The following is a 27230-nucleotide window of genomic DNA, read 5'->3' as shown; positions in this document are numbered from 1 at the left end:
TAGAGGATGATGTGAACGGTCTTTAGCTAACTGTACTGCTGCTTCTCAGGTGCTGGTGCGTGTGGTACTCATGCAGCACACAGATGGCACGTGGTCGCCACACATGTGCCACAAGTGTTACACACATGGACACAGTGACATTGGAAATGTCATGACATGTGAAACCAGCCTAAGAGTTCATTAATCCCTTGCCTACAGTATCTTGATTTACTGCAAGTGGTCACTCACATGAGAAACATTTGGCAACTTTTATTCAAGAGTCAAAAAGACTGTATCTCAGTTACAACGAATCATATAGGAAAAAATGCAGTATCCAGCTGCTGAGGTGTGCATTAGAAAATTCAATTTTACTATTGTTGAAAAGCTTTAAAAGATATACTTTACCTCACATTGTGCTTCAATTTCACAGAACCTTTAATTGTCCCTTAGAATTTTCAATAATCTTTACACTATCCATAAGATTCTAAAACAAAATTGGGGGGGGGGAAGAGGTAGTATATACTATTGAGTAGAGGTCAGTGAATCAGGCAAAAATCAAGAACAGATGTTCACACAGATTTTCACTAGAAATTCAATTAGCGGCAAAGATTTTCTTTCTAGACCCCAGAGCATAAGAAATGTAAGGTGAAAAAAATAAAATTACTTACACACACCTTACCGCTCACTATACCAGCCCCTCAGATCTTCCCCATCAGCGATTTGGTCCTTTGTCCATCTTCTTATTAGCACTGGCTTAGTCTCTGAGCCTGGAATTCATACAGCCTTTTTCTGAATGCATGGGATAGCAAATAACAAAAAAATCAGCATTTTCAAGAATGTGGAGTTTTTTATTATTCAAGTTGAACTCAATGACACTTGAATATATTTGCCTTAAGTCTCTATCAACATCAAAATAAAATAAAAGGCAGTTTGAAAAATGATGTTGGCATACAGTAGACACCGGGAAATGTTGCTGTTTACTAACTGGTTTGTGTGATATGACTATCTGCTTTAAAAGTGTAAACACTCATAGATTGAAATTTGCTATTTTTTTTAAAATTTTCACCAAACTTCATATATTTTCAGAAAATATTTGTAGAACATATTAGCCAAAATTTACCACCAACAAAAAGTACAATGTATCATGAAAAAATAGTGTCAGAATTCCTGGAAGTGGCATAGTTTTGTGAAGAAAGACTCAGTTTAACCTGGGTTTTAATCATTTTATCCTCTGCTCTTTCTGGCGTTTTTGTTCCATTGGGTGGTCCAATCAATGACTGACAGCTTTCTTTGTATCAGTGTGCATACAAAGTAATCTGTTGATCCCTGATATGACCGCCCACTGGACTGGAAATCTCAGAAAGAGCAGAGAATTAAATGATCAAAACTCAGGTTATACTTACGGTACTCCTTTCTCACAAAACTACTTTATATATTAATCTTGGTTCTTCTGGCTCTTTAACATAATGCTTTGTATTCCTGTATTAATGTTGGTTCTGGTGATGTATTCATGTACTTTTGGGGGTTCTGTCAAAGTATTCCTGCACAGATGGGGGTTCTGCTGCTGTCTTTTTGCACTGTTGCTGGTTTTGATTATGTATTTCTGCACTTTGGTGACTATGGTTATATTTTTATGTACTGTTGATGGTTCTGTTGGTGTATTCCTGCACTAATTGTGATTTTGCTGTGGCATTACTGTACTGATGATAATTGTGGTGATTTGTTTCTGTACTGTTGCTGGTTCAGGTGCAGTATTCCAGTACTGTTATTGGTTCTGATCCTGTTCCATATGGCAATCAGTATCTTGTCAGATAACATGATACATGGCTATGTTTGTACAAAAGAAAACAAAAAGCAAAAAACACATATTCTGAACTAAAAAGTAAAAAATATACTGCAAATAATTCATAAAGATAATAATAATAAGGGTATTTAGTAAACATAATTTTGATCAAAATAATGTACAAGCCATCCCGCCACGTCACGGCAACCCTTGTGGGACAGTCCCTACTCTAGTATTTAAAACCTTTTCACTTGCCAAGTGGTGTGAATGTGAATAAGGGTCGAGCTGCTGAACCACTAGTAACAGCTTATGCCAGACTGGATGGCTTTCCCAGCTCAGAAAGAGGGCGGTCACACCCATATATGCACAATGAAATGAATAGAAAACAAATCAGAACTGAGAAAAGTAAGTTAATGTGTATGCACAATGTAAGTGCATATTAACACATGACCATTAACCAGAGAAAACAAAAAGCAAAAAACACAAATATCCTGAACTAAAAAGTAAAAAATATACTGCAAATAATGCATAAAGGTAATAATAATAATAATGGTATTTAGTAAACATAATTTTGATCAAAATAATGTACAAGCCATCCCGCCACGTCACGGCAACCCTTGTGGGACAGTCCCTACTCTAGTATTTAAAACCTTTTCACTTGCCAAGTGGCGTGAATGTGAATAAGGGTCGAGCGGCTGAACCACTAGTAACAGCTTAGGCCAGACTGGATGGCTTTCCCAGCTCAGAAAGAGGGCGGTCACACCCCTATATGCACTGAATGCACAATGAAACGATGTGACCGCCCTCTTTCTGAGCTGGGAAAGCCATCCAGTCTGGCCTAAGCTGTTACTAGTGGTTCAGCCGCTCGACCCTTATTCACATTCACGCCACTTGGCAAGTGAAAAGGTTTTAAATACTAGAGTAAGGACTGTCCCACAAGGGTTGCCGTGACGTGGCGGGATGGCTTGTACATTATTTTGATCAAAATTATGTTTACTAAATACCATTATTATTATTATTATTATTACCTTTATGCATTATTTGCAGTATATTTTTTACTTTTTAGTTCAGGATATTTGTGTTTTTTGCTTTTTGTTTTCTTTGGTTAATGGTCATGTGTTAATATGCACTTACATTGTGCATACACATTAACTTACTTTTCTCAGTTCAGATTTGTTTTCTATTCATTTCATTGTGCATATATGGGTGTGACCGCCCTCTTTCTGAGCTGGGAAAGCCATCCAGTCTGGCCTAAGCTGTTACTAGTGGTTCAGCCGCTCGACCCTTATTCACATTCACGCCACTTGGCAAGTGAAAAGGTTTTAAATACTAGAGTAGGGACTGTCCCACAAGGGTTGCCGTGACGTGGCGGGATGGCTTGTACATTATTTTGATCAAAATTATGTTTACTAAATACCCTTATTATTATTATTACCTTTATGCATTATTTGCAGTATATTTTTTACTTTGTAGTTCAGGATATTTGTGTTTTTTGCTTTTTGTTTTCTCTGGTTAATGGTCATGTGTTAATATGCACTTACATTGTGCATACACATTAACTTACTTTTCTCAGATCAGATTTGTTTTCTATGGCTATGTTTGTGCAGCCTGACAAATTAACAGGCTACATCTGTATGTCTGTTAGGAGCATGCATTATAAAATTAAGCATTGTAGTATGCCTAATTCCAAAAACATGTAATATGATAACTGTCAGGATTCAGTTCTGCGTGCTGATTCCAATAATTATCACATGACCATTCATGCAGTTTTCATATTTTCGGTGGTGTATCAGTTAGCTTCTCTTCCTGCTTCTTTCAATGAAGCAGGGGCTGTAATTTTTTACTAAATGCTGAGAGAATTAGGAACACCTGCATAGTAAGTGTGCAAATCTCATATGAGCCATTATATGACGACTACTCAAACAGCTTAAGCTGTGTCTAGCAGGAGTTACCAAACTGAATTTTTGCCCAGTATTAGGCTGGCTTCGCACGTCCTGATATTTCTGGTTCCAGAAAAAAAGGTACCGGAGATGTCCATGTCCATGAGTCTGTGTGTGCAATACTTGCGACACACATGTGGCAACTGTTTGCCGTGCGTGTGACACATCATTACTACATGCACAGGTGCCAGGGAAGCAGTGGTACAGTAAGTGCTGTTCCCCGGCGCTGACTGCTCTCATCATTCTCCATTGCTCTTATGGCGATCAGTGCAAGCAGGGGAGAATGATGAGAGTTATATTCAACTTGTAACAGTGAGAACAGGCGGAGGCTGATGGGACTATTGCTCCCTTCAGCCTACACCTGCTGCCACTAATAACAGTGAGAGCGGGAGCTGCTGATGTTAGTATTCATCACCTGTCGCCTGTGCTATCAGTAAATAAATAAATAAAAAATCCAGCGTGGGCTCCCATGTATTTTTTTTATAATCAGCCAGGCAAAACTGACAGCTGGGGGCTGCAACCCTCAGCTGTCAGCATTAGCAAGGCTGGTTATCAAGAATAGAGGGGCCCCCATGCTGTTTTATTTTAAATTATTTAGGCTGGTTTCACACTTGCGTTTTTTTGCGCTTGTTTTTTGCGCAAAAAAAGCATGCGTTTTTTTTACTATACTTTACATGGGTGCACATACACATGCGTTTGTATGCACATGCTTTTTTTGCAGTGTGCGCTAGGGCGCACAAAATGTATCTTGCTGCATTTTTTGTGTGTCCAACTTGTCCCAAAAAAACGCATGCGCACGCAATGCGTTTTTTTCACCCAAACACCCATTACAGTCTATGGGTGCGCTGACGTGCACGTCAGCGCAAAAAACGCATGCTTTTTTTAAAACAAAAACATGCTCAAAACCGCAAAAAAACGCACACAAACGCATGATATATTTTTTATGTGCGTTTGCACTGCGCACGGTGTGAAAGTAGCCTTACATAAGTAATTTAAAAATTTGTGTGTGGTCCCCCATTTTTGACAACCAGCCTTGCTAAAACTGACAGCTAGTGGCTGGTATTCTCAGGCTGGTAGGGGGCCATGGATATTGACCCCCCCAATCAGTGGCGTAGCAACTGTTTGTGGCGCCCGGGGCGGTCGAAAAATTTGCCGCCCCTTTGGTCGTTGATAATCCGGAAGAATCCGAAGAGCCCACACTACACTCAAAGATCTAATTTTTAGTCTACTACTAGCTCTGCTGTTATTATTTCTAAATTTCTAGACTTTCATTTTCTTGCAGTTCTCTCTCTCTCTATATATATGTGTATGTATTAGCGTGATGACCCTACTGAACCTCCACCACTGCCCTGCCGAGAGCTGCACCATAAAACAGTGTAAGGAGACCCACGTGTCCTCCCCCTGCACAGACCCACAGTACACCCCCTACAGAGCCCTCATGTTCGCCCCTTGCACAGCCCCCCTCCCCCGTGTACCCCCCTGCACAGCCCCTCCATGTCCTCCCCTACACAGCCTCCCCATGTACCCCCCAGCACAGCCCCCCATGTCCTCCCCTACACAGCTTCCCCATGTACCCCCCTGCACAGTTCCCCATGTCCCTCCTACAGAGCCCCCCATGTCCTCCCCTGCACAGCCCCCTCATGTCCTCCCCCTACAGAGCCCCCTCATGTCCTCCCCCTACAGAGCCCCCCCATGTCCTCCCCCTACAGAGCCCCCATGTCCTGCTCTGCACAGCCCCCCATGTCCTCTCCCTACAGAGCCCCCCATGTCCTCCTCTGCACAGCCCCCCATGTCCTCTCCCTACAGAGCCCCCCATATCCTCCTCTGCACAGCCCCCCATGTCCTCTCCCTACAGAGCCCCCCCATGTCCTCCTCTGCACAGTCCCCCATGTCCTCTCCCTACAGAGCCCCCCCATGTCCACCTCTGCACAGCCCCCCATGTCCTCTCCCTACAGAGCCCCCCCATGTCCTCCTCTGCACAGCCCCCCATGTCCTCTCCCTACAGAGCCCCCCATGTCCTCCTCTGCACAGCCCCCCAAGTCCTCTCCCTACAGAGCCCCCCCATGTCCTCCTCTGCACAGCTCCCCCATGTCCTCTCCCTACAGAGCCCCCCCATGTCCTCCTCTGCACAGCCCCCCATGTCCTCTCCCTACAGAGCCCCCCCATGTCCTCCTCTGCACAGCCCCCCATGTCCTCTCCCTACAGAGCCCCCCCATGTCCTCCTCTGCACAGCCCCCCATGTCCTCTCCCTACAGAGCCCCCCCATGTCCTCCTCTGCACAGCCCCCCATGTCCTCCTCTGCACAGCCCCCCATGTCCTCCTCTGCACAGCCCCCCATGTCCTCTCCCTACAGAGACCCCCCATGTCCTCCTCTGCACAGCTCCCCCATGTCCTCTCCCTACAGAGCCCCCCCATGTCCTCCTCTGCACAGCCCCCCATGTCCTCTCCCTACAGAGCCCAACTCTTTTGCATAATATCAGCTATATGAAGATGTAGGCAATCCAACTCCAAGGATTAGGGAGCCTCAACTTTAGAATTAGTAAATGGGGGAGAGGGAGTAATTACCTAGATGCCGCCCCCTGTAGCATAACGTTACATGATGGAATGAAATTCAAGGGGCAATCACATACCGCGGTGTCTCCCTCCCCTCACAGACCTCACGGGCAGGCTGGGCAGCGCTTCACGTCGTCCCCCTCACTCACCGGCTCCTGTGTCCCGGGATCCGCTCCTCCTGCGTCACCTCAGCCACACGCCACGTGTTCTTCTGGCAGCTCCGACCGAACAACCAGCCCCGAGCGGCCAACACCTCCGCCCAGCACCGGCTCAGGAGCGGAAAGCAGCCGGGGCTCCGAGTCCGAGTCCAGCAAGGCAGTGGCGTAGAAGGTAGAAAGCGCCTGCACTGTGCCTCCGCGGAGTCCGCGCTGTTCTCCAACAGTCAGAGGAGAGGAATTGAATTGCTGCTGCCGCGCCGCCCCCACACACGTGCCGCCTGGGGCGGACCGCCCCCCCCGCCCCCCCCCACGCTACGCCACTGCCCCCAATCTAAAAATAGCAGCCCACAACTGGCCAGAAAAGGCACATCTATTAGATGTGCCAATTCTGGCACTTAGCATGGCTCTTGTCAATTGCCCTTTAGTGGTGGCAGGTGGGGTTCATATTTTCCTCTTCGCCACGACAGCACCCACTGAGAGAGGGGATCCGCCCCCGGAACAGGAAACCTACAGAGAGATAAATGGGGCGGTCCCCCTCGCTCCCTCAGTTTGGTTTCCTGTTCCTGGGAAGGAACCCGCAGAAGAGGATACCTGGTCTGGTAGCCACCTGCGTGCATAATATGAGCAGCAGGGGCCCCAGAACTGGAAGCAGCGTCGGGCGGAGAGGCGATTCCCCCCCCCAGAGCTGGTAATGCAGGTGAGGCCGGAGGTAAGAAAGGTACCAAGGCTCACTGAAGGGACGGGGCGTATACCCCCCCAGGAAGGGGCGAGAAGCGCATTACATATGCTATGAGGGCATATCCGGGATGGCGGCCGTGCGCCCCCCCCGGGAGAAGGCAGAAGAGCCTGAGCGCCCAGAAAGTGGCGAGCGCATTACAGATGCCATGAGGCCCCGGGAGAAAGCAGAGGGGCCTAAGTGCTGTGCCAGGCAGCGCTACGGGAGATCATACCTGCGGCAAGGGGTGCGGCCGGGTGCGTGGGGATCACTGTCCGGCGGCCGCTGCGTAAGCACTTCCAGCGGCGCTCCCAGGCAGAGGCGACCCGGAAGTGGTAGGACAACTTCCGGGGTCAACACAGGAGGCGGCGATCGCGGGGAAACGCCCACGCTTGCGCACATGGGGCCAAAAAAAAAAAAAAAAATGGTGGAGCATCAATAAGAAAAGACCTATAAAAAGAAGCCACGAGCATAGCGCCAGTGCGCAGTCATGTCATCCATAGATGACCCAGCTTCGCTCCCATTAAATCAGCCAGTGGAATCCCCAACATGGCAGCAGACAAAGCGGTACTACAAGGAGAAGTAGTAGCACCAGAAGAAGTGGCAGCTCCAGGAAGGAATCTAGCGGACCTTCCAGACAAGACGAGCCCTTAGAGAAAAAACGTAAAGAGAAGAAACCGTCCCACGCCTCGCCTAAGCCTGAGTCGCGGACCCCGCAGCCGGTAGTTTACTGACGAAACTCACGGGTGAGTGTTTTCAGTCAGAATAAATAACTGATGTCCGTTTTTTCTGGTCCACATCCCCCTTTTTTAGGCCAAAAGAACGGAGAAGGCGAAAAATAGAGAGTGTGCCTTATGTTCTCAGCCCCTCCCAGACGGCCACCCTAAAAGATTATGTCAGTCATGTATTGAGGAGGCCTTACAGGACGAATCCTCGCGGAAGAAGGAGGATATCCGAGCGATAATTAGAGAAGAGCTACGGGCCTTAGGCAGCTCCAGTAGTTTGGGAGGTCACTCCTCCGTGAGAGAAATAGGTTCACCAAGAGGGGGAGCTTCGCCGGCGTCAAACTCACCATCAGAAACTGGGGATCTAGACTCTGATAGATCCCAGGAATACCCTTCCTCAGAGGATGAGGAGCAGACGTGCTTCCCTACAGATAGCGTCAGTAACTTGGTTAAGTCGGTCCGGAATACCATGGGGCTACCAGAGAGTAGGGACCCCAAGACTCCGCAAGACATAATGTTTGCAGGCATTTCCCATAAAAAGGTCCGAGCATTCCCAGTGGTCCCAGCTATAAAAGAGCTAGTAAAAAGGGAGTGGGAGAAACAGGGGCAGAGAACCTTCCTCCCCTTAACGTCAAAGCGTAAATATCCTTTTGACGACGAGGAATTGACGGCTTGGTCGAGAGCCCCCAAGGTGGATGCGGCCGTGGCCTCTACCTCTCGTAGATCCTCCCTGCCGGTAGAGGATTCAGGAACGTTGGCTGACTCATTGGATCGTAAGACCGATACACTCCTTAAACGATCCTGGGAAGCATGTGAGGCAGCTTTTAAGCCCGCAATAGCAGCCACGTGCACGGCAAGGTCAATGTTGGTGTGGTTGAATGACCTAGAGGACAATATTAAGAATGGAGTGGCCAGGAGTAAACTCCTGTCCTCTATGCCCCTCATTAAAGGAGCAGCTGCCTTCCTTTCCGATTCCTCAGCGGACTCTCTCCGTTTATCCGCTAGAGCAGCAGGACTAACCAATGCAGGCCGGCGGGCCTTATGGTTGAAGGGGTGGAAAGGAGACACGCAAACAAAAACTAAACTGTGTGCTATACCCTGCCAGGGTAAGTACTTATTTGGTACGGAACTGGATGAGATCTTAACAAAAGCGGGGGAGAGAAAGAAAGGTTTTCCTAACCCGTATATTCCCTTTAATAGGCGGGCCTACAGAAAACCGCCGTTTGGCAAAAAGAAAGACTTTAAACCCCAGGATCGCTGGGGAAATAAGGACCCCAAACAAAGGGGCAATCTATTCGGAAAACGTCCCTTCAGAGGAGACAGGTTCCGCTAATACCAGTACACCGGTAGGTGGCAGACTACTGAAATTCAGCCACCAATGGGGGAAGGTAACATCAAACCCATGGGCCATTGACATCGTCTCATCGGGCCTAAAACTAGAATTCGTTCGGCATCCACCGAACCTCTTCCTATTGACTTCCATGAAATCCCAGATACAGCAGGAAGCACTAGAGATGGAGATTGCAGTACTGCTAACTAAACAGGTCCTGATAGAGGTCCCAGGGGACGAAAGAGGAATGGGCTTTTATTCTCCTCTATTTTTAATCCCAAAACCAGATGGCTCTTTCAGGACTATGATAAATTTAAAGAAGCTTAATACCTTCTTGAGGCTGAGGCCATTTAAGATGGAGTCAATAAATTCTGCAATAAAACTTTTGTTTCCCAGGTGTTATATGGCAGTCTTGGACCTAAAGGATGCCTATTACCATCTCCCCATATTCCGAGAGCACCAGAAGTTCCTGCGGGTAGCGGTCTGGTTCAAGGGTCGGATTCAGCATTTCCAGTTTGCGGCAATGCCATTCGGGCTATTCATGGCTCCTCGGGTATTTACCAAATTGATGCTGGAGGTGATGTCGTATGTAAGACTGAATGACACCCTGGTGATCCCTTACTTGGACGACCTACTCGTAGTGGGGAATTCTGTTTCTCAGTGCGAAACAAGAATGGCTAAGATTATCTCATCCTTACAAACACTGGGCTGGCTAATTAACTGGGAGAAGTCCAGGCTAGAACCGGTGACCTGTCAGAGGTTCCTAGGCCTGCAAGTAGATTCCGTAAGCCAAAAATGCTTTCTACCAGACGCTAAAGCGGTGGCTATAATCAATAAGATACAAAATACTATAGGAAGACCCGTAATATCATTGAGACAGGGTATGTCCTTGTTGGGATCCCTGATATCGTGCATCCCAGCGGTGCAATGGGCTCAGTTCCACTCCAGAAAGCTACAATGGGCTATTCTGCAGGAAACAGATAGACTGCAGGGACGGTTGGAAGGGAAGATGTCCCTATCGCTGGAAGTGGTTAATTCCCTAAGGTGGTGGTTGAATCCTACCAATTTGTCAAAAGGAGTGCAATGGTGGGTAACTCCCTCCAAAGTGCTCACCACGGATGCTAGCCCCTTAGGTTGGGGGGCCCACCTGGAAGAGCACATGATGCAAGGCCGGTGGCGTAAACATGAAATAGAAACCTCCTCTAATGTAAAGGAGCTAAAAGCAATTTACTATGCGATGTCTCAATTTCTCCCGCAGTTAAGAGGAACCCACGTGAGGGTCCAGACAGACAATACCACCGCAGTGGCCTATATAAACAGACAAGGAGGTACGCGATCGGGACCGTTGATGTCTATCGCGGAAAAGATCCTGGAGGTAGCCGAGGTACATCTTCACTCCTTGTCGGCGCTCCACATAAGAGGAGTGGACAACTCTCAAGCAGACTATCTCAGTCGCCAGGTCCTATATCAGGGCGAGTGGGTCCTCAGCAGGCACGTCAGAATGGGGCAGACCAGAGATAGACCTGTTCGCGACCAGAGCCAACAGACGCGTAAGAAGGTTTGCTTCGCTCTACAGGTCAGACAACCCAGACATTCTAGATGCCCTCCAAGCACCCTGGACATTCCAGCTAGCCTATGCCTTCCCTCCAATGGTTCTCCTGCTAACAGTAGTCAGGAAAATAAGACAAGAGAGGAGGGCGAGGGTCATCTTGATAGCCCCGTTTTGGCCCAAAAGGCCGAGGTTTTCATGGCTGAGAGCCATGTCAATAACCGACCCGTGGATCCTACCGCTGCACCAGGATCTTCTCTCGCAGGGACCCTGCTACCATCCACAGGTCAAAGCACTACACCTAGCGGCCTGGAATTTGAAAGGGAACTATTAAAGCAGAAAGGCTTTTCGAAAAACCTGATTAATACCCTGCTACAAAGTAGAAAAGAATCTACAACAAGGATATACGCCAAGGTGTGGAGGAAATTCCTGACCTTTCACCCAGCAGGGCTAGCCGGTGAACCACCCATTATGGCCATCTTAGAGTTTCTTCAAAGAGGCAGAGAATTGGGCCTCTCCGTAAATACTCTTAAAGTCCGTATATCGGCCTTAGGAGCCCTATTTAACTATAACGTGGCAGCAAATGGATTGGTGACCCGTTTTGTTTCAGCCTGTCAACGATCAGAACCGGTGCATATTCCTCGGCTTCCGGCATGGGACCTTACTCTGGTCTTGGATGCCTTTACTCAGGCCCCGTTTGAACCCATAGATTCAGCATCAGTGAAGTGCCTCTCATTGAAAACTGCTACACTAGTGGCTTTAGTATCAGCTAGAAGAGTAGGTGATCTTCATGCTCTATCAATAGACCCTCCGTTCTTGTCAATAACACGAGACAGACTAATTTTGAAGACAGATCCGTCCTACCTTCCCAAACGGGTAACTAAATTTCATAGGTCTCAGGAGATATGCCTACCTTCCTTCTACGAAAACCCGTCAAACCAGGACGAGGTGAAATATCACACCTTAGATGTGAGGAGAGCTGTACTAGCCTACCTTGATAGGACCAGTCCCTGGAGGCAGAGTAGGTCTCTTTTTGTATCCTTCCAGGGCAACAGAAAGGGGTCTGGAGTTAGAACAGGCACATTATCCAGGTGGATTAGAGATGCGATCACAATGGCATATTTGGCTAAAGGAGAAGAACCTCCGCTGGGGATTAAGGCGCACTCTACTAGAGCCATATCATCCTCCTGGGCCGAGAGGGCAAACGTCCCAATTGAGCAAATATGTAAGGCTGCAACCTGGTCTTCTCCATCTACCTTTTATAGTCACTATAGACTAGATTTATCCTCTACCGAGGATTTGTCTTTCGGTGTCTTAACACAGTGTGCCCTCCCAAGGGATTATCTCTGGAAATCTCTCAGTGGGTGCTGTCGTGGCGAAGAGGAAAAACCGGATTACTTACCGGTAATACTCTTTTGTAGAGTCCACGACAGCACCCGCTCACTTCCCTCCCGTAAAACTTTTTTCACATGGGTCTCTTTGGTGGCGGAGATTGTAATTAAAATTTTATACGTGGTTAAACTTAGCAAACTTAAACGATGTAGGTGTAAGATAGATGAATCGCCCAAACAAATTGACTAAAACATGTATGGCGGTTCCTCCGTTGTTCTCGGTAACACAAACTGAGGGAGCGAGGGGGACCGCCCCATTTATCTCTCTGTAGGTTTCCTGTTCCGGGGGCAGATCCCCTCTCTCAGTGGGTGCTGTCGTGGACTCTACAAAAGAGTATTACCGGTAAGTAATCCAGTTTTTGTTTGCGGTAGACGTCACCATTGTATTGTCTGGTGACATGAAGTCCACAGCTTAGTAATGGATAGATGGCTATAAGACCACTCTCCATTACTAATCCTATATGCTATTTTTAGGCTGGGGTCCTTACCATCCTGAGAATGCTAACCACCATCTGTCAGCTTTAGTAAGGCTGGTTATCAAAAATGTGGGGGATCCCATGCCATTTTTAAAAAAATAAATATTTAATTAAAAAAAACAGCAATGGGGACCCCTCTAATTCTTGATAACCAGCCTTGCTGAAGCTGACAGCTGAGCGTTGCAGCCCCCAGCTGTTAGTTTTGCCTGGCTGGTTATAGAAAATACTGGGAAACCCACGCAGAATTATTAATTAATTTATTTATAGCCAAGGTGGCAGCTGATGAATACTCCTATCAGATGCTCCTGCTCCCACTGTTATTAGTGGCAGCATGTGTAGGTTGATGGGAGTAATAGTCCCATTAGCAGACGCCTGCTCTCATTGTTATTAATTGAAAAGAACTCTCATCATTCTCCCCTGCTCATGCTGATTGCTGGCAGAGGAGAATGATGACAGTGGTCTTCATCACTGGGCGCTGAGAAACAGCACTTACTGTACCGTTGCTTCTCAGGTGCCAGGACATGTCACACGGATGACATCCCAGTGTTTCATCCATTCATCCATGTGCATGTGTGCAGGACGTTTGGCGGCCCGTGCTGCCACTAAAATATGGACATGTCTACATGTGGGTCACAAGGATACACGATCTTTGGAAACATACTGACATGTGCACAGCAACAAAGATTTCAATGTGTCTACATGTGTAAGTGTCTCCGGTAAGTGTGGAAAAAGTCACTACACGTACTGGACACACTGATGTTTGAAAGAGTCATTTAGGTAAACATACATTCTTCTCTGCCGTTATCTTTATTTTCTTGCTTCTGTATTGTTTCCCATTCTTACTAATGGCAAGGTTTTATGTCAACACATGACAGCTGAAGCAATCTCATGTGACAAACTGTTACCACTGCAGGTCAGGATACAGAAAGTAGCAAGTAGAGTTGCAACAGAAACATTTTGGAAAGGGACTATACAAAACACAGAGGGAGGGGATTATAGTTATTTTTTTATGGTAAGTATTTGGATTAAGCTTAGCTAATACAATGCAAAATTAATACTAAAAATTAAAAATCATCTTTATCTTTATTTCTTTACAAAATCACTGAGACTTACATATATGTCAACACTGTCCTGAGCTGAATGTCATGGAGAATATTTTTGTTCCACAATTTAACAATGGATAGTTGACAAGTTGTGGAAAAGAACCGAGCGCTTTATGTCTTCTCTGTAGATGATTACTAATTAACATATAGCATATACTATTCACTAGAGATAAATTCATTTCAGTGTAATTGAATTCTTCTGAAATATACCAGTAAATCAGGAACATTGAGGATAAAGATTTTTTAAATCCATTTTGCACATATTCAAGAAAAAGAGAACCAGCGAAACTTAAAAAAAAGAAAAATTTACACTCATATACTCACCTCACCACTGACATGTCAAATGCCTCCACTACTTGCTGCTCACCATTTGGTCCTCAGAGCTGCCTCTTCTTTTCCTCATCGCAAGCTGTATCTCACTCTTGGTCGGGACTTCAGGACTTCCAGTCACGACCAGGTCTCAATAAATTGTTGCTTGTCCCAATCATAAGCATGTTATGCACAGTAATCTCTGAGGCTTGGTCTTGTTCAGAAGTCTTGTCGTAGAGTAAATAAGTTGAAGATGCGACAGTGAAAAGAAGAGGACATGATGTTACTGTTCGCTGCCTGCCATCCATTCCTCAGGGCCTCTTCTTTCGGCATCATAGGTCTGGCTTATTTACGCTAAGTCAGAACTCCTGGCCACAAAGGTCAGTGCACATCACAGATCTGACATCATGATGTGCCAAATAGTGATCTCCGAGGCCTGGTAACAACTGGAAATTCCAGCTTAGTGTAAACAGGCTAACAGACGAAGCGGAAGAAAGAAATGGCTCTTAGCACCATATGGCAGGCACTGAGCACCGGAGTGGCTGGACAGGTAAGTGAAGTGAATATAGATTTTATACATTTTCTTTTTTTTTGCTTTTTATCACCTTATGTATATTATGCTCTGGCATCTGGAAATTCACGCAGAACATAATAAATGACATTTAATTTGCGGAGTATAACTTTGCTGCAAATGGACTTTACAACACGATATGTAAAATTTTGGCAGATACTCTCATCACTACTATTCATTCTAGTTAAGTGCAATTGTTATAGGATCTTCCATAAAAGACCAGAACCGATCATGAGGGCTCTGCAGCAGACTTTACATCACTTTATGTTTCTGCCACACATTTATGGTTCCATCAGACTTCGTCTGATACCTTGAAAAAACAGAATAGAAGAAATCACTGTAATGAGGTAGAGAAAATCACTTCATACCCTGACTATTCTCGATTTCAGCAGTCTCTGTGTGGTACACAGGCCAGACAAATCACAAATTTACTGTTTCTGACTCTTTATTGTGAATTGCTCTATTCAGGTTTCAAAGGAATTCTGAGCCAGAAACATGTGGCTTCATTGTAATGTGAACATAAATTTATGTGCAGGGCCGGGACAAAGTATTTTGGCGCCCTTGGCAGATGAAGCCAATTCCACCCCAAGGCAAAGGAACGGCCCAGAGACTAAAGTAACAGGACCACTAATGCACATGTAAGGGAGGGCCAAGACCGTAGTCGTGACCTGTACTTTGGTGGCAGATACGCCCAGCCCTTCACCTACATGAAACAATACTATGCTCCTCGGCATACCTTCATCTCTAGACTAGAGTTGAGCAAAACGGGTCGGTCATATTCAAAAGTCGTCGACTTTCGCTGAAATCGGGTTTCATGAAACGAAACCAGACCATAGCGTTAGGTCGGCCACGAGGTCGGCAACCAGAGCACCAAAGTCGCATTTCAAAAGATGCTTCCAGCGCCCTTTTTCAGCCAATGATGGAGGACGCACACTGTGGGCAATGCGATGACATAGGCATCGGTCACCACCATCTTTGAGAAGGGCATGCAAGTGATTGGCTGGCCTTTTGTGGCGTCACAGGGGCTATAAAATGGTGTGAACGCCAACCGCCATCTTACTTATGCCGATCTTAGCATAGGGAGAGCTGCTGCTGCTGATGATTCTGTAGGGAGAGCGTTAGGCAGGGAAGAAGAACAAAAAAACTGCTTCTGCTGTTAGCAATTTCCACTTACAACACAACACTTTGTGTGCAGTGACAGGGGAGGCTCTATTTTTGTGCATCAGCTCTATTGGTTATTAGGCTGCCTTATAAGGCTCCCTGATAGCTGCATTTCTGTTTGCACACTGCTGTGCAAACTGCTTTTTTAAAAGCAAAAATACTTTTCTTCCTCTTTCCTGCACAGTTACCAAGCGTTCATTTTTCCATCCTTTTGTGTGTGCAGCAGTCCTGCTTATTAGGCTGCCGGCGTCCATACTTGGACTGAGAACATCATTGTCAGCGTCCTCAAATCTCTAGTGAGATCTGAATTCTCAACAATCCTATAGACACCCTCCATCTTGTCATACACCATCCAATTTCAGCCTGTTACATTGAGGTGTAATCTATTCTGGGCCTGAGACAATAGTTGAGCGTCCTCAAATATTTGTGAGATCCAAATTCTCACCAATCCTATAGACACCCTCCACCTTGTCATACACCATCCAATTTCAGCCTGTTACATTGAGATGTAATCTCTCCTGGGACTGAGACAATAGTTCAGCATCCTCAAATCTATAGTGAGATTCAAATTCTCACCAGTCCTATAGACACCCTCCAACTTGTCATACACCATCCAATTTCAGCCTATTACATTGAGGTGTAATCTCTCCTGGGCCTGAGACAATAGTTCTGCGTCCTCAAATCTCAAGTGAGATTCAAATTCTCACCAATACTATATACACCGTCTACCTTGTTTTACAGTACCATATAGCTGGTGTTATTTTGGATACATTTTCATAAAAGTGAGGAAGTATGGTGGAAGATGCCATGGAAGTGGGCGGGGGTTGCCAGCTAGTCCCGATGGTGGTGGTGTTGCATCTGTTGGTAGTGGCAAAAGCACAATAGCACCTACGGAGGGAGGTGTTGAGCCTGCGTCATCGTCTGGCTCCATAAGGCCTCGAAGGCTCTCTTTTCTGGAAGTAGGTAAACCACTTTTAAAGCCGGAGCTTCAGGAACAAGTTTTGGCTTACATTGCTGACACAGCCTCCAGCTCTCTCGCCTCCTCTTCTGAAGTTTCAAAAAATAAAAGCACTGAGTCGTCAGTGGACGCTCCTGGTCAGGAACAACACATTTCCTTGTGTCCTTCTCCCCTACCAAAAGTGAAGGATGTGGCAGGCCACACTACCGATTACTCCATGGAGCTCTTTTCACATACCATGCCTGGGTTAGCAAGTCAAATCGTGAATTCCCCAGTCCAAGATGAATCTGACATTGAGTGCACTGATGCACAGCCACTGCTAGATTTTTCTGCTGGTACATTCACTCAGAGCACTACATTGTCTTCGCAGTGTACTGAGGCAGAATCAGACCCTGATGAAACTCAGGTGCCCCTTCCCGCATACTATACCACCTTACACGGTGACACAGAGGAAGGTGCACATGAAATTGAAGAGGAGGTGATTGATGACCCAGTTGTTGACCCAGATTGGCATCCATTGGGGGAAGAGGGTGCCGCTGCCAATAGCTCAGAAGAGGAGGAGGATCCGCAGCAGGCAACAACATCGCAACAGCTGTTATCTGGCATGACCGTAGCAGTCCAAAAACGTGTTACAAAAACCAAAAGAGTTGCAGGACAGCTTGGCCAGACGGTCAAATTATCACAGCGTGTAAGGACTCAAAATGTCTTCCATAGTAGGAAGAGTGCAGTGTGGCACTTTTTTGAACAAAATCCTTATGATCAGGCAAAAGTTATCTGTAAGAAGTGCGCAAAGACCTTTAGCCGAGGGAAAAATCTGAGAAATTTGAATACCAGTTGCATGCTTAGACATTTAACCACCATGCACTTGCAAGCGTGGACGGACTACCAAACCTCACGAACCACATGCGCACCTGCTCCGAATGAAGGTAGTCAGCAACGCTACATCGCTTCCCCCACTGTAAGCACACCACCAGCAGCAAATGTCGAGGTGTCGTTGCAAGGGCAAAGCAGTCATGGAATCACAATATTATTGCTACGAAAGACTGAATCTAGGCCATCAGCAACACCACCAACACCATCACCAACCCTCTCTCAGTCCGCCATGTCCATTGCTAGTTCCACCATATGAAGCTCTCAAGTCCAGCTCACCCTACCAGAGACTCTGAGTAGGACAAGAAAGTACTCATCCTCTCATCCACGTACACTGGCTTTGAACGCCCACATTGCCAAACTAATCTCGTTAGAGATGATGCCCTCCCGGTTGGTTGAAAGCAAAGCTTTCCATGAGCTCATGGCCTACGCAGTACCACGCTATAACCTACCCAGTCAGCACTTCTTTTTGCGAAAAGCCATCCCAGCCCTTCATGTGCATGTGAAAGACCGCATTGTCCATGCACTCAAGCAATCAGTGAGTGGAAAGGTGCACCTCACAACAGATGCATGGTCCAGTAGGCATGGCCAGGGCTGTTACGTGTCCATCACTGCGCACTGGGTTAATGTGGTGGATGCAGGGTCAACAGGGGACAGCGGCGGTGGGACAGTGCTGTCTAGCCGACGGTATAGGAAACAGTAAGCTGTAGGCGTTCAACCCTCCTCCTCCTCCAGAAGTGAAAGCTCATCCACAGAGCGGTCGCATGAGCACTCCATCCGCAGCTGCCAGTATTGCACACGAGTTGTCCCAATATCGAACAGCTAGTGGTAAGCGTCAGCTGGCTGTGTTGAAGATGATGTGTTTGGGCGACAACAGAAACACCGCGGCGGTACTGGCCGACTACTTGCAGCGACAAACTGAGTCATGGCTGGGCAGTCTACATCTTGAGGTAGGCGCGGTAGTTAGTGATAATGGCCGGAAGTTTGTGGCAGCCATAGCCCTTTCAAAACTAAGACACATACCTTGCCTGGCTCACACCTTGAACCTGGTGGTGCAGTGCTTCCTCAATAATTATCCGGAGTTAAAACCCCTGCTCCATATGGTGCGAAGACTGTGCTCGCACATCCGCCGGTCGCCCGTACACTCCAGTCATATGCAGAAGCTGCAGCGATTGCTCAACCTTCCCAAGCACCGCCTAATTATCGATGTTGCAACAAGGTGGAACTCCACCCTGAACATGGTTCAGAGGCTGTGCGAACAGAGGCAAGCTGTAATTCATTTGTGGGAGGATACACGGGCAGGCAGTTTGCAGGCAGACATGGAGTTGTCTGGTGTGCAGTGTTCGAAGCTGAAAGACCTCTGTAAAGTTCTTCAGTGTTTTGAGGAATGCACAAGGCTGGAAAGCGCAGACGACACCATCATAAGCATGAGCATCCATGCTCATGCAAACTTTGACGCACATTAAGGAGCAGGCATCTGCAGCCGAGGAGGGAAGCCTTGATGACAGTCAGCCATTGTCTGCTCAGGGAAGTCTCGTGGACGAGGTGGAGGAAGAAGAGGAAGAGGAGGAGGATGATGGGGATGATTATTTTGGGGAGGAGGACGCTTCTCAGGGGGCAAGAAAAAATGTTGGTGTGGCAAGGTCAGGTACAGAGTTTGTGTGTGACTGGAGGGATGTTGATTTGCCAGAAAGTGCTCCTCCACCCAGCACTCACAGTGCATCATTGACACCTGGAACATTGGCCCACATGTCTGATTATGCCTTGCAGATCCTAAAAAGGGACCCCTGCATTGCCAAAATGATAAACGATGACGACTACTGGTTGACCAGCATCCTGGATCCACGCTATAAAGGCAGATTCCAAAACATCATGCCACAGGAGAACCTAGAGCTAATATTGGCTAACAAGCAAGCAACTCTGGTAAACCGTTTGTTTGAGGCATTCCCAGCACACAGCAGTGGTGATGTTTTTCCAACGAGCTGTAGGGAGCAACATGGAAGAGGTGTTTGTGGTGCACACAGCCGAAGTGGCGTTGGACACAGGGGTTTCATGACCATGTTGGGGACTGATTTTTCAAGTACCGCTCACACGACTGGTAATACTGCATCGATCGAAAGTGACAGGAGACAGCAGTTGTCAACTATGGTCAACTATGTCAACTATGGTAACAAACTACTTCTCCTTCCATATCGATGTTCTCCCTCACCGGTCTTTCCCCTTTGACTATTGGGCCAGTAAACTTGACACCTGGCCTGAATTGGCGCAATATGCCTTACAGGAGCTTGCTTGCCCTGCTGCTAGTGTGTTATCTGAACGAGTCTTCAGTGCTGCTGGATCAATCCTGACAGAAAAAAGCACCCATCTGTCGACCCAACATGTTGATGATCTTCATTAAAATGAACCATGCATGGGTTTCAAAGGATTTTGTCCCACCCTCCCCTGCTGACACGTAGGTTGCCAGAAAAATGGCTTGCTTTTGTCCTCCTCTTCCGCAGACTTCTCCAATTACTCCATTTGCAGCTGCTGAATGTCCAACATCAACATATGCCAATTTTTCAACCTCCCTAACTGGGCTGCCTCTCCCCACAGGGCCGGGGTCACCACCTGGCGCATGCACCCGTGCGATTGCCATTGCCCCGGACAGGTGGGTGGGCACACTCTTTGGCAACGGCCCTGGCACAAGGTCCCTCTTATTAGAATCAAGTGTCTCTGATGGTGAGGGTGCACACCCGCCGTCAGACACACCGGTGTACTATGAGGGGCCTTGTGCCAGTACCGCCGCCCATGAGTGGGCCCCCCCTGCTTGCTCAGGGCACCAGCACTTGCAATACTTACCTCTCCCTGCTCCACCACTGTGTAATCTGGCCTGTTTAATACTTCACTGGGACTGCCAATACAAATTTGGTGAAATGATAGATGATGGTTAAGACGTACCTATGCCCTGTCCTGCTGGGCTCTATCTTCAGATGATCAATGGCTTCCATTTGTTATGGACGTCGACTCACAATGAGATGCAGTGGTGGTTTATCATCAGCATTCACGGCTCATAGACGTGTGACATTCCTGCCCACATTTTTAAATGTGTCCTCCAATGCCAATCCAATAGAATCACCTATGGCCTGTGGCTTGTGTCTTTTGCACTCCAAAGTTACCTGACAGATCATGATAGACAGTGACAATGTCTACATCTGTCCCTGTGATCACAATTTGATGGAGATGAGTAACGGTGATGGGTTCCACGGTACTGCAATACAGCAAACCTTTGTTCACAAGAACTGTTTTCACTGTCTCCACAGACAAATTAATTGAGGGTCAGCATCGCCTCTGAGAATTCTCCCGGGAGTTTTTACCGTGATTAGTAATTCTAAAATTTCTGCAGTCGACTTTCCGTCTGTACTTGTATCCATCTCGCTTCCTCTTGTGGAGAGTCTGGACTGTCTTACTGAGACTGAAATATATATGAAGATTGAAAAATACCCCAACAGTGTATACTGGTGTACTCTTCGAATACATAACCCTTTTTCTACTTTTTAGATTCTTGTCTGATCCATACTGAGGCTGTGAGTGTCTTTGTCGAACTCCGGAAATATACACTCAGATTTTTAATGTTTAAACTATGCAATATATACCTGCTATCCAGTGATACTGTACCCTTTCTCAACTTTCTACAATCATGCTGAATCCATACTGGGCCTGAGACCGACTGAGTCTGCCTCCTGATATATAGACATAGATTTTTAATGTTTAAACTATGCAATATATACCTGTTATCCGGTGATACTGTACCCTTTCTCAACTTTGTAAAGTCACGTCAAATCCATACTGGGCCTGAGACCCTCTGTGTCTGCCTCATGATATATAGACATAGGTTTTTCATGTGTAAACTATGCTACATATATACCTGTTATCGGGTGATACTGTACCCTTTCTCAACTTTCTACAATCTTGTCGAATCCATACTGGGCCTAAGAACGTCTGAGTCTGCCTCCTGATTAGAGATTAGCGGTGTTCGAGTCGACCTGTTTGCCAAGTTAAAATTCCAGCTGTTTTGGGCAGTGTTCGAGCCATTCGTCGAACTCGAACACTTTGCTTAAAATTCGGCTGTTCGAGGTTCCGTTCGAGAACGTTTCGTTCACCAAAAGCGTAACTTCATTTTCACATTAATAATGGTTTTCAATGTTAATAGACTGTTTCATGGCATAGTAGCGGTATGTGGTAGCAAGCGGTGTAGTACACCTGTCAAGGAGCTACACCATGTGTGTTTCTAATTATTTTTTACCGCATCTTGTCCAGAAAATCCTTTTGGGCCTTGTAGCACTGTCTGCTACTCAGCAGTGGAGCCCACCAGTGAACCAAGCTATGCCGCCTGTTTATGTAAGAACTGCGTGCTACTCAGCATAGGAGCCCAGCTGTTAAGCAATCTACAGCACCTGTGGTTTGGACACTTAATTTTTTCATTTTTTCTGGAATGCCAGTTAGGCCTAATTCCGGAATTCCTGTTGACCTGCACTTACTGGGAAATCCTCGTTCGCGGGGAAGAATTGTAATCCCAGATCCCCATCACTAACGGGGTTCAGCGGGTTATCTGCACCTGTAAGCGACACACGCTGGACCTTTCAGTGTAGCGCGCATGCAGCCCCGGACGTGTAAGGGCATGACAGACCTGTTATTGATCAATCTCGAGTGCCAGAGCCTCGCGTGTCCCTCTTGTAAGTTTGACGCGTACCGCGGGGGCATGCCGGAGTCTCGTTTGTTAACGGAATTAAGCTGACAAATCGCTAGAACAACTAAAAACGGACATCCACCACCACCTACAGAATCAACAAAGCTTGCAATCTGTCAATCTTTTCTGTAGTTGGCATGGTTGAGGTTTCCCGGGTGGAGTTGAATTAAGCCGCAGGCTCCACTCCTGGTGGTGCCCTTCTGGATATTCCTTTAAGGTTCAGCTTTGCAACCATACTGCCCCCAGAAACCAAACACTTTGCCTTCATGGACGCTGTTCGGAGGTTCGTGGGAATAACACCGCCCGATCAGCAGTTGGCCTAATTTATGGTGGGAAGTCCGACAGTATATGATCGTCTTCGATTTCAGATTTTTACCGTTTACCAGATGTCGTGGTGCAGCTAAGATGTAGAAGCCCTGCACAGGTAGGGCCGTAGTCGCAGGGCAGATGAAAGAGTTGGTAGATGGTGTGCAGTGCAGGATGTAGCAGAGCCATGCGCCAGGCGCAGGAGAAAGATGACAGACACAGTCATGCAGTTCATTTACCTGTACTTGGTAAGTGCTGTCCAGGACCAAGAGTACAGATGGAGAAGGAGCTGGTAAGCCTGGAAGCAAATTTGGAATTCTCTCTCTGCTGATAGGTAGTGTGGCCTCTGTTCTAGCACTTATCTGACTTACTCGCAGTACTAAGTTCACTGAAGTTCCCCCTGTTGACTCTCGTTTGGAACTTTCTCGTATGGCAGGCAGCCATAGCCTTTTCCTTCTGGCTCACACACGTCGCTGCTGGGGCCTCCGAGCCTTAGTTGGGAACAGAGCATTTACAGCTGCTACTTCCTCCGGTTTCTGCTGCAGGACCGTCTGTGTCCCTACAAACTCGGAGACCGGAATCCCGACCATGCGCTCCAGCTAGGAGTGAGCCTTAACTCTGCTCATCCTCCAGCTCCCCTTCTCACGTCCACACACTTCCCCTTCCCTTCACAGACTGCCCTAACTTACCTCCTCCCGACCACAGAGAGCAGCTCCTCAGCAGTCAGGTACAGAGGTCTCCCTGCTGGCCTGGAGTGGGAACTGTGTTGTGTGTTGGTTTAACTGCTAAAGAGATCCTTCGTTGCTCCCAAGCATGACATCACACTCCCTAGGAGGAAGGTATTGCCACTGTGGTGACCGTACTCCTGGGGGCACCACAAGTGCACTGATGCCCAGCCACTGCTAGATGATTCTGCTAGTACATTGACCCAGACCACTACATTCCCCTCGCACTCTACACAGCCAGAATCTGACCCTGATGAAACGCAGGTTCCCCTTCCCGCATACTATACCACCTTACATGGTGACAAAGAGGAAGGTGCAGATGAAAGTGCAGGTTCCTTGAGCAGGTGGGGGGGGCATACTCATGGGTGATGGCACTGGCACAGGGCCCCTCATAGTACGCAAAAGTGTCTCTGCCGGTGAGAGGGGGAGGGGGAGGGGGGGGAGGGGGAGGGGGGGGAGGGGGAGGGGAGGGCCCACCCCCCACGGGAGGGCCCACCCCCCACCCGAACCCCCACCCGAACCCCCACCCGCCGTCAAACACACGGCCGTACTATGAGGGGCCCTGTGCCAGTGCCGTCGCCAACGAGTGGGCCCACCCTGCTTGCTCAGGATCACAGCACTTGCAAAGTTGAAATACTTACCTCTCCCTGCTCCACCGCCGTGACGTCTTCCGCATTTCCTGACAGTGACATTCTGGTCAGAGAGCACGAAGACATCACGTCTGTATGCCCTATGCCTTAACAGTCCAAGTGCAGAGAGATGGAAGATGGGGACGACGAGGAGTCCAGACTAGTACAGGGATTCCCTAGCGAGGAGACTTATTTAATTGTTTTCAATGTTGGGACAGCTATTTTTGGGGAACACTATACTCTGGAGAATGATATATGAGGCCCACCATACACTGGAGCATTCCAAAGGTGGATATCAGACACTGGAGCAGCATTTACAGGGCCCATTATGCACTGGAGCATTAGAATGGGGTCCATTATATATGGAGCATTATTTGGGCCCTTAAGACAGTGGAGCTTCATCCATGGGGACCAACATATACTGTAGCATTATGTGGAGCTCATCATATACTGTTTCAAACATTATGTGGCACCAATGATTATGTATGGAGAAATATATGGGCCTCATTACTCTGTTTTGCGCACTATGCGGTGGCCATAATACTGTATGGAGTAATATACTGTCTGTTTTTGGAGCTATTGGAGAATTTAAAATGGATATCAGTCATGAGATGTAAAAAGTTAAGTATTTTTCATTGTACTATACCGCTAATTCTCTGCCGTATCAGAGGATCATGAATTGTGGCATGTGTTAAAAGTGCCCAGTGACACTCTTTGGCCCAGGGCACATGAAAATCTGGAGCCAGCACTACCCCCCCCACAACTTTAGCCAAATAACCCCCAGTTTTCAATGCCTAACTATTATTATAAAGTAAATTAAGGTTGACAAGCTTAAGTAATAAGAATTGATGTTTTTGGCATTAAAATGGGCACTGTAGGTGTGTTTCCTGTCCTCCACTCCCTGCCGACCTTGGTTCCCATTGACTTGCATTGGGTTTCGTGTTTCAGTCGGCCTTCGACTTTTCACGATAATCGGCCGATTTCGTTCGACCCGACTTTTGAAAAAAGGCAAAGTCGCTCATTTCTACTCTAGACACATCGTCACCCGGGCACTTCCCAGGCCATAGCGGTCCCTCTTCTAGGTTACTCATATCAAGGGAGGCACAGTCCAAGACAACTTTAACACTTTCTTTACTTAGGATTTCGCACATTACATTCATAGTTGATACATCATCACATTTACTTGCTTTCTGATCTTTCCCTTGCTTGCTGTCACTTCTGTGCGGCACACGCCCGGACCGCACCGGACCGTACTAGACTGCTTCCCAGTTCCTTCCAGGTCTGACCTCACTACAATGACATTCCTTCAGCCTGTTTCACCCCAGACATGAATTCATCAATCGCTATTTTTGTTGACCCCCGGTGAAGCATCCGACCCGTCTGTACTAATCTCGTCGAAGTGCCAACTCCTTTCTTCTCCTTAGTCCAGCCAACTTCTGCCCTAAAAGCAATGGCCCAGGCATTAAGGCGCCACATCTTCCTTTTCCTGTTCTGACCCACTGCTAAGACCTGCAGTGGCCGTGGGTAACGTGGGCAATAACGACTTAACGTTACGTGACAGCCAAGCTGTTCGGGCCTATAGCCCATGTGGACTCTTGGGCACCCTGGCCCCGTCTCACTAAATCACACTTCCTCACTAACCTTACTCTCAGTAGCCCCCCCGGCAATTAACCCTCTAAGAACCTACTATCAGGCCCCACTAGTATACCCCCATAATTACAACTACCCAGCCTATGCGAATCTATATACTAAGAGTGCCCTCATCTAATGTCCCAATAAAGTATGCACTAGCTTTCTCTACCTGTATACACACAAATGATACATAATATAGATGCAGTATTATCTTACAAGAACATGCGGGAATATATACAGTTATCTATACAATGGTAACACATTCAAGTGGCAATGCCATAAGTAATGAGCGGTAATACATTTTTATACATGTAGCAGTACCACAGGCAATAATCATAAAAATATGTCTGTAAACATTAGGAACTGGAAGACAGTCAGAGGGAAGGAAAACGTAAGAGACATCATATCTTACCCCCTTACACACATTCCCTCTTCTAGGTTAGTTAACAAACTCTGATAACCACTTCCACTAGAATTGTTACCCTTTTTCAGAAAAAAGTTATCAAAAGTTAAAAAAAATAGCAGTGTACTTTAGTGATGTGACTTAATAGGGAGTGCAATTTCAAAGTTAGATACAGAATCAATCATTTTTTGATGATCAGTTTACACAGTACAGGAGATAAAATAGCGATATTCATCCCTGACATCTAATATTTAAATGTAGAACCCAAGGATCGTTATGGAAACTAATAAAGAGTATTTATAATCAAGGCCATTTGGTTTCAATTGAGGTGCCCAGCATTTGGCAAATGCCATAATGGAAAATAAACCCCCATTACAAAATAAAGGGACAGGCTGGAAGTGGCCTGCGTCTTGCTGGAAATCTTGGCGGAGCAGGGGAAATGTTAGCTACTCTGCTCCTGTGCTTGTGGTGCACACAGCAATTGCATTCACATATGATAAAAGCAATTGAGAGCAGAAAGAGAGCGATGGCTGGGGCACAGGGCAGAAAAAGGGGTGGTGTCTGTGACAGACATCGCTCACCTCCATGCCTGCGCCTCCTCTGGGTAGACAGGATGTAGTGTCCTAGGCAGGTGCCTACCCCTCATCCTGGCCCTGCGTATGTGGTGCAAATTTCACATTGATTTGAATCTGAAATAAACCAGGGCAAACAGCCGATGCTACCATAGGTAGTATATAAGTAGTTCTGACAAACAGTTCATTTCAGTTTATTTCACCTTTCAGCATGGATTTATGTGACAGGTGTGGAAAGCCAAGTTAAGTTACAGAACAAGATTTCCAAGAAACAAAGCATATGCTAGCATAAGACAGATAATGTTCTCTCCACCCATTGCTTTGCATTTCATGGATGCTCACAATGACCCTGAGAAACAGTTCAAAACATCACTGAACCTAATGCATCAATTTATAAAATGATGCATTACTATTGTGAAACCTGCCAATAGTGATGAAGGAGAGTTCCAATAACTCAAAGTTATGACATATTAATGAAATGCAATAACCTTATGAATCACTGGTGCTTTGTTATTCAATGCAGTCACCTGATTTTACATCTGATTGTACCATTCTGGTGGAAGTGGTGGTTGATGGGGAAACAGAGACTGTATCGGTACTTGTGGATAGTGGAGCTGGAGTCAATTTGATGAATTCTCCCTTTGTTCAGATCCATTGTCTGATCAG

The 27230-nt window shown here is 46.8% G+C and overlaps 1 long non-coding RNA gene across 1 annotated transcript; it reads right to left on the bottom strand.

Annotated features, from left to right (window-relative positions):
* Positions 1-392: 392 nt before the first annotated feature.
* Positions 393-26680, bottom strand: LOC141088747 (uncharacterized). Its single transcript, XR_012232042.1, has 3 exons — positions 26574-26680; positions 648-768; positions 393-463 (listed from the first exon to the last, which is right to left on the bottom strand). It is a non-coding gene; the product is annotated as an uncharacterized lncRNA (long non-coding RNA).
* Positions 26681-27230: the final 550 nt, after the last annotated feature.

This window comes from Dendrobates tinctorius, unplaced genomic scaffold (assembly GCF_039654945.1).
Source record: "Dendrobates tinctorius isolate UK_male_01 unplaced genomic scaffold, ASM3965494v1 ptg000040l, whole genome shotgun sequence".
Taxonomy (NCBI): domain Eukaryota; kingdom Metazoa; phylum Chordata; class Amphibia; order Anura; family Dendrobatidae; genus Dendrobates; species Dendrobates tinctorius.
This window is presented reverse-complemented; position numbering and strand designations above follow the sequence as displayed.